Genomic DNA, 5,891 nt, shown 5'->3' with positions numbered 1-5,891 from the left:
TGAGGCCGGAGACCGGAACTAGAGTAAACAGGGGCGGGGGCTCGCGCCGGAGAGACGCTCTCCCGCGAGACTTCCGGCAAGTTCCGCCCTAGATTAGCCGCTACCTGGGTTTCGGGTCCTGTGCTGTTTTTTCTTTTGGGTCCGTGTAGGGATCTTCTTAATCCGCCTGGTAGGCCTTCAAACATAGTATTTTGGCACTGTAAAAAAAAAAAAAAAAAAAAAAAAAAAAAAAAAAAAAAGCATTGCATTATATGACTGCTCTTTTCCCTAGGGTTGAAAGGAGAAACAAATGAAAATGATGTTGGCCTTATGATCTAAGTGCTCTTAGTGAGGTTCCTGCTGGCTTGAAGCCTAGTGAGTTAGTGGGTTTTAGTGTGGTAAGTGTAGACTGTTTAGAGTAGCGATCTTTTAATGCCAGAGCTGTCTATTTGTACACCTAAAAACATCTATGAGCATGTAAACACACATCTAGCCACACAGATGCACATACATTTTACAAAGTGAAGAATATCATGTTTCTGTTATCATTGTAACATTGCACTTAGTACTGCACTTCGGTGACTGAGACAGGAACATTAGGAGTTTCAAGCCAGTCCTTGTTCCATGCTGATACCTGTCTCAGAAAAGAAACAAGTGGGTCAAAGGATGTAGCTCAATTGGTAAAGTGCTTGCTAGTGCCTGAGAAGCCCTGGGTGCAATTCCCAGCACTATTTACACTGTCATTTTAAGATCCACCTGCCTCTGTGTGGAAGACCAGATCCCACTATTAATTATCCCAGGAACTCTTGAGGAATGAGGGATAAGAGACTTAGAAATAGAAGAGAAAGAGAAAACACAGGATAGACTCAGGTGGGACTGGATCCTTCTCCACGGGCCCAGAACTTTATTCCAAAGGTCTATTTAAAACAATGCTAAGGGTGGCGCAAAAGACCACCCCCCTTGCTAGTTACAGTCACCTGGTATCCAGGCCTGTGGTCCAATCAACCTCCCATGCAGTCCTGCTGGGTACAGCCACTAGGTTTCCTAGTGAGCTCCAACGTCTCTGCCTCCCTAAATTCTGGGATTAAAGGCAAGTGCCACTATGCCCAGCTTTTGCAGTCTCAAATCTTAAATTCAAAATGACCCCCCCCTGCCCCCCACACAAGCTTGCAGGGGAAAAGGAGAGGATTGTTGTATTGCTATCTCCTTAACCTGGTTTTCCCTCTTACGTCCTTTTTAGGCAGCAAATAGGAAAGTGGCCCGTAACTGACATCTCTTCTGTAGCTGGTTTTTTAAAATTTATTTTATGTGTATGATTGTTTTGCCTGCTTGTTGTCTGTGTACCATGCTTTTGCATGGTGCCCATGGATGCCAAAAGAGGGCGTCAGATACCCTGAAAATGGAGTCACAGATGGTTGTGAGCCTCCATGTGGGCGTTGGGAATCAAACTAGAGTCCTCTGAGACAGGGTTGTAATGTAGCCCAAGCTGGCCTCAAACATTTTTCTTTTTAAGACAGGTTCTCACCATGTGACTATGCTTGGCCTGGCTGCCTCCCAAATGTTGGTATTAAAGGTGTGTGTCACCATGCCTGGCTGTAGCCTCAATCAGGGATCCTTCAGCCTCTACTTCTTCAATGCTGGGATTTTAAATTAGCCACCACAACCTATTTCTACGACTTTCTTGGTTTCTTATTATTTTTTCAGTTTTTAAAATCAACTAAAATTAAAGTTTCCAGAAGCCAGAGACCTTGTCTATATTACTGTTCATGGCTGTGTCGCAACCTGACACCCTATTGGAAGCTGAAGAAAACCAAATGCAAAAACCCATGCTACTGTGTGCTGTGCTACCTACCGCTCTTAGAGCTGAGGACAGGAGGTAAAGACTACACTAGGCTATCTTTGGAGATACACAACAGATACCTAAAACCGGAGACCTAAGAAGCCTTACCCTAGCAGCAGGAACTCCTGGCTGCTAGTCGGGCTCTGGGTGATGTGTGTTTATGAAGTTTGGCCTAAAGGTACTCTGTGGGCTCAGGCAGTGGGGATCTATGGGCAGAGCCAGCCGCATACCCTATAGCAGCTCCATCGCCAGATGATTCCTCCTAGACTATGCGTCCTGGGCAATGCCTGGACTCCCAGCTGCTTGCTGGCACCCCGAGGCTCTGCAGCAGACACCTGTAGACCACAGGGGCCCCCGCAGCAGTTCAGCCGGATTGGACTTCTCGGGATACCTTCCGCCTCAAGCCAACCAGAAACCGCAGCCAGGCCTTTAGAAGAAACCAAGTTCTTCCTCTGGAGTCGCTGCACACTCCCGCCCCGCCCCCTTCACCTCAACTGCTCCCCAGCCTCCACCCAGTGGCTGATGGCTAACTCCAGATGAAGGGCCAGGGAGGCGCTTAGGGGTCCAAGTTCAGGGTGGCTGCTGCGCTGCATTGTTCCGGGAAAGTTGCCGCTGGTATCACGGGCTTTGCCTGGGTGGATTGATGCAGGGTTCTTCTTAGATCCTCAGGTTGAGCTGGAGCCAAAAAACACCCAGTTGCCAAGAAACGTGTGTGTGTGTGTGTGTGTGTGTGTGTGTGTGTGTGTGTGTGTGTGTGAGAGAGAGAGAGAGAGAGAGAGAGAGAGAGAGAGAGAGAGAGAGAGAGAGAGAGAGAGAGAGAATTCCAGGAGGAGCTCAGAAACCTTCAAGAACCTTAAAACCATAAAGAGCATGCCTAGAGTGAGGGGCGCCTTTTGTTGCTGAGAGCTAGGCTGTACCCTCTCTCCTGGGGTGGGGTGGGGTTCATTTTTGCCCACCCGGCTTGGACTCCACCACTTTTTACTTAAACACCGCTGCTTTTTCCTTAAGAAAAAGGTACGAAGCTGGATTACCTATCTCTGACATCCCGGAACTCTTTGGGCCTTGAGTGGAATTCAGAGCGCCAGGGTACAGGCAGCACGAAGGCTTATTATCTCAAGTGGAATCTTTCCTCTGCGCCCTACTGTCCCTTGGACTGTATTTAGGAGCAATGCCAGACTACACTAGATACTCATCTGACAATCTCAACATTTTGACTTAATTTTTTTTTCTAAAAGACTTCACTTTTTGAAAAGCGTGCTTCTTTTTTTGTTTGTATTTCTTAAATAGACAATCATGCCAGTCACTATGAATACAAGAAAACAAGTGCTGGGTTTTATAATTGCAAATGTCAGTTTTCGACACTTTCCCATACAGTACATATGATCCTTCCATTGGCTACAGGTTTAGTTCAGCTAACTAGCTCTGACCAAATCCAGTACATTGAAATCTCTTTAAAAGATGTACTCGTGATAAACATCGTCATGTGAGTCTTCTGGTCTTCCTCAAGACAGTGGCTAATTTGGCCCAAGCATTTGACATTAGTCTCTTCAGAGCATCCGAATATGGACTTCACTGGGACAGAGAGTGTGAGATGGCCAATCTTGCCTTGAGCAGGACCCTCTTCCTTTTTTATAGCAAGTCCCGACACATGTGAAGACTGTGTGTAATGGCCACCTTGTACTCACCAAACAGAAGGAGCTCGAACGTGCTCAGCGCAGGCGCACAGAAGGCATGAATGATGTGTGAATTAAAGAGAAAGAAGAGTGCTCATATCACAAACCCTATTATCAGTCTTTTCCAGATCGGAGTTAATCCCTATTTTTCTTGCCATTTATGGTAAGCCTTTAGTGATATTATTCTGAAAGTTTTCTTGCCTGGGAAGCCAATCCCGTGCCATCGGTGGCTCTGGGATTTTGCACCTCCCAGCACCCCTCCAACTGTCCAGTCTTCTGCCACCAAGCTGGCATGGGAAAGAACACGTGGCCAGCAGAGCTCTGCTCCCAGCTGGGCTCAAGTAGGTGGCTCACTGCCAGTACCTGGGGCTCAGAGATTCAAAGTGGCCACGCAGCTGGGGGTGGGACGCCCCAAGAACCCCGGGGTGCTGTTTCCACCATCATGAAAACTCACAGCCATGATTACTGAAGCAGTTCCTTAAGGCGGCAGAAGAGCAGCTAGAGGACCCCAGGGAGATGTTACCCCGGAGATGCTGAATTCCATCCAGGGTTGGGGCTCCGCTTCTGGCAGTGTAGAGGCTGGGGTTCTCTGGGACTCTTCCTCCATGGCGCTTGACTTAGATCTCGGACCTGGAATGTCTGCACCTGAGCTCAGTGTCCCACAGAGCTGACCGGAGGGCTCTCTGGGCCTAGCATGATGTCACTCAAGTACCTAGTGAATAAAATGAAGGCATGACTGCTCCTAGGTATGGTCAATGAAAGGGATTTTTATTGTAGATAAAAAATATATAGTATAGCCAGAAGCATCTGGAAGGGTCCAGCCCGAACAGGGCCATGGTGCGCGCGCGGGGGCGGGGGGGGGGGAGATAGGGGGTAAGTGGTGGGCTGAGGGGGTTGGGGGAGGGCAAGAGAGGAAGAGAAGGGAGAGGGCCAAGAGAGGGGAACAGGAGCCAAATTCGGAACCAACAGGCCTAGAGAGCACACGGGAACCAAAAGAGTGCATAGCCAAAATGGCTGAGTTATATCCGGAATCTGAAGCTGGGGGAGGAGAGGCCCAGTCCCTGGGTTGGAGAGGTTTAGGGTAGAAGTGTTGGGAGGAGCCACAGGTACTGAGTGAGACTTGTCTCAGCTTTCCTTGGGACCTGACACCGAACCCAGAGGCCTTTGAGGACAGAATACTAGTTTCTGTCAGCTCCTTAAAAGTCCTAGTGATGCTCTCAGCGTCTGAGAATTTGGAATGGAGAAAAGGAACTAAATGGAAGAGCTGATGGAGTGTTCATTCCTTTCCCACTTTGGTGTTCTGAGGTGCTACCTCTCCAGTATCATGTCTGCCTGCATGCCACCATGTTTCCTGCCATGATGATAATGGACTAAACCTCTGAAACTCTTTTACAGTTTCTAGAAATGTGAAATGCTGAAATAGTCAAAATAATGAAAACTGGTCCCCCATTCACATCCTCTTTTAGCAACTTCCACCCTTCTGTCTAGTCCTCATTATGCAATTAGAAGAAGCAAAGCAAATTCCTACATTCTCAGTTACGGAAACTGTTGTCAAGTTACTAAACGTATACCACTTATTTATTCTTGATGGAGATCTGACTGCCAAGACATGACAAATTGGACAGAAACATCCCACAGGACAGGACATGAGGGTAGTTGAAATGCTGAAATACACTGAAGCTGACCTTTGAGCACCTTTGAGGAAACAATTCTAATAAGAAAGGCAGGAGGTAGTACACGATTCTGAGTGTTTAGGAGAGAGTGTATCATGAGGCTGAGAGCAGTGGACTTCCTTCCCTGTCAGACTAGCACCATTTCATGCAAACAACTTATTTTAAAATGAATTCTACTTGTCAGATCTAAAGATTCTCAGTCTTGCATTCACTTATTCATATGAAAAAGGGTACGATTTTAGTTTTAACCCCTCTGGCCTGTGTGCTAAGATGAAAAGCTAGATGTTAGAGCTTTGAGTAAATCATAACCATTCTTACTTCGCAGAGTCTTTGCAACTTGGGTATAAAATTGTTTCTGAAGTCAAAAAATTAGTTTTCTTTTTCCTATATCATTTTCTCGTCTTTTCATTATAATAGTAGAAAGTGTTAAAAATGTATTTTCCTGTGACAGAAAGCATGAAAACAACATGGAATTAGTGCAGTGGTCAACACAAAAGGTTGTATCTACTGTATTTTCTACATAGATATTGTGTGGAGTCTAGTTAATCTCCAAGGCCACAATATAAGATGAAAATTAAGATATTTGAAGGCAATTCAGTCCAGAACTGGTGTCAAATCTGAAGAATTGCTTCATCGGATATCTGAGTAATTCATCTTTGGCCAGAAAGCAATGGTTTAGTAAAATGGAGCAAATGCTGAGAAACAGTAAACTATACCTTGAGTTTT

This window comes from Peromyscus leucopus, chromosome 2 (assembly GCF_004664715.2).
Source record: "Peromyscus leucopus breed LL Stock chromosome 2, UCI_PerLeu_2.1, whole genome shotgun sequence".
NCBI lineage: Eukaryota > Metazoa > Chordata > Mammalia > Rodentia > Cricetidae > Peromyscus > Peromyscus leucopus.
Note: the sequence above shows the minus strand (reverse complement) of the source record.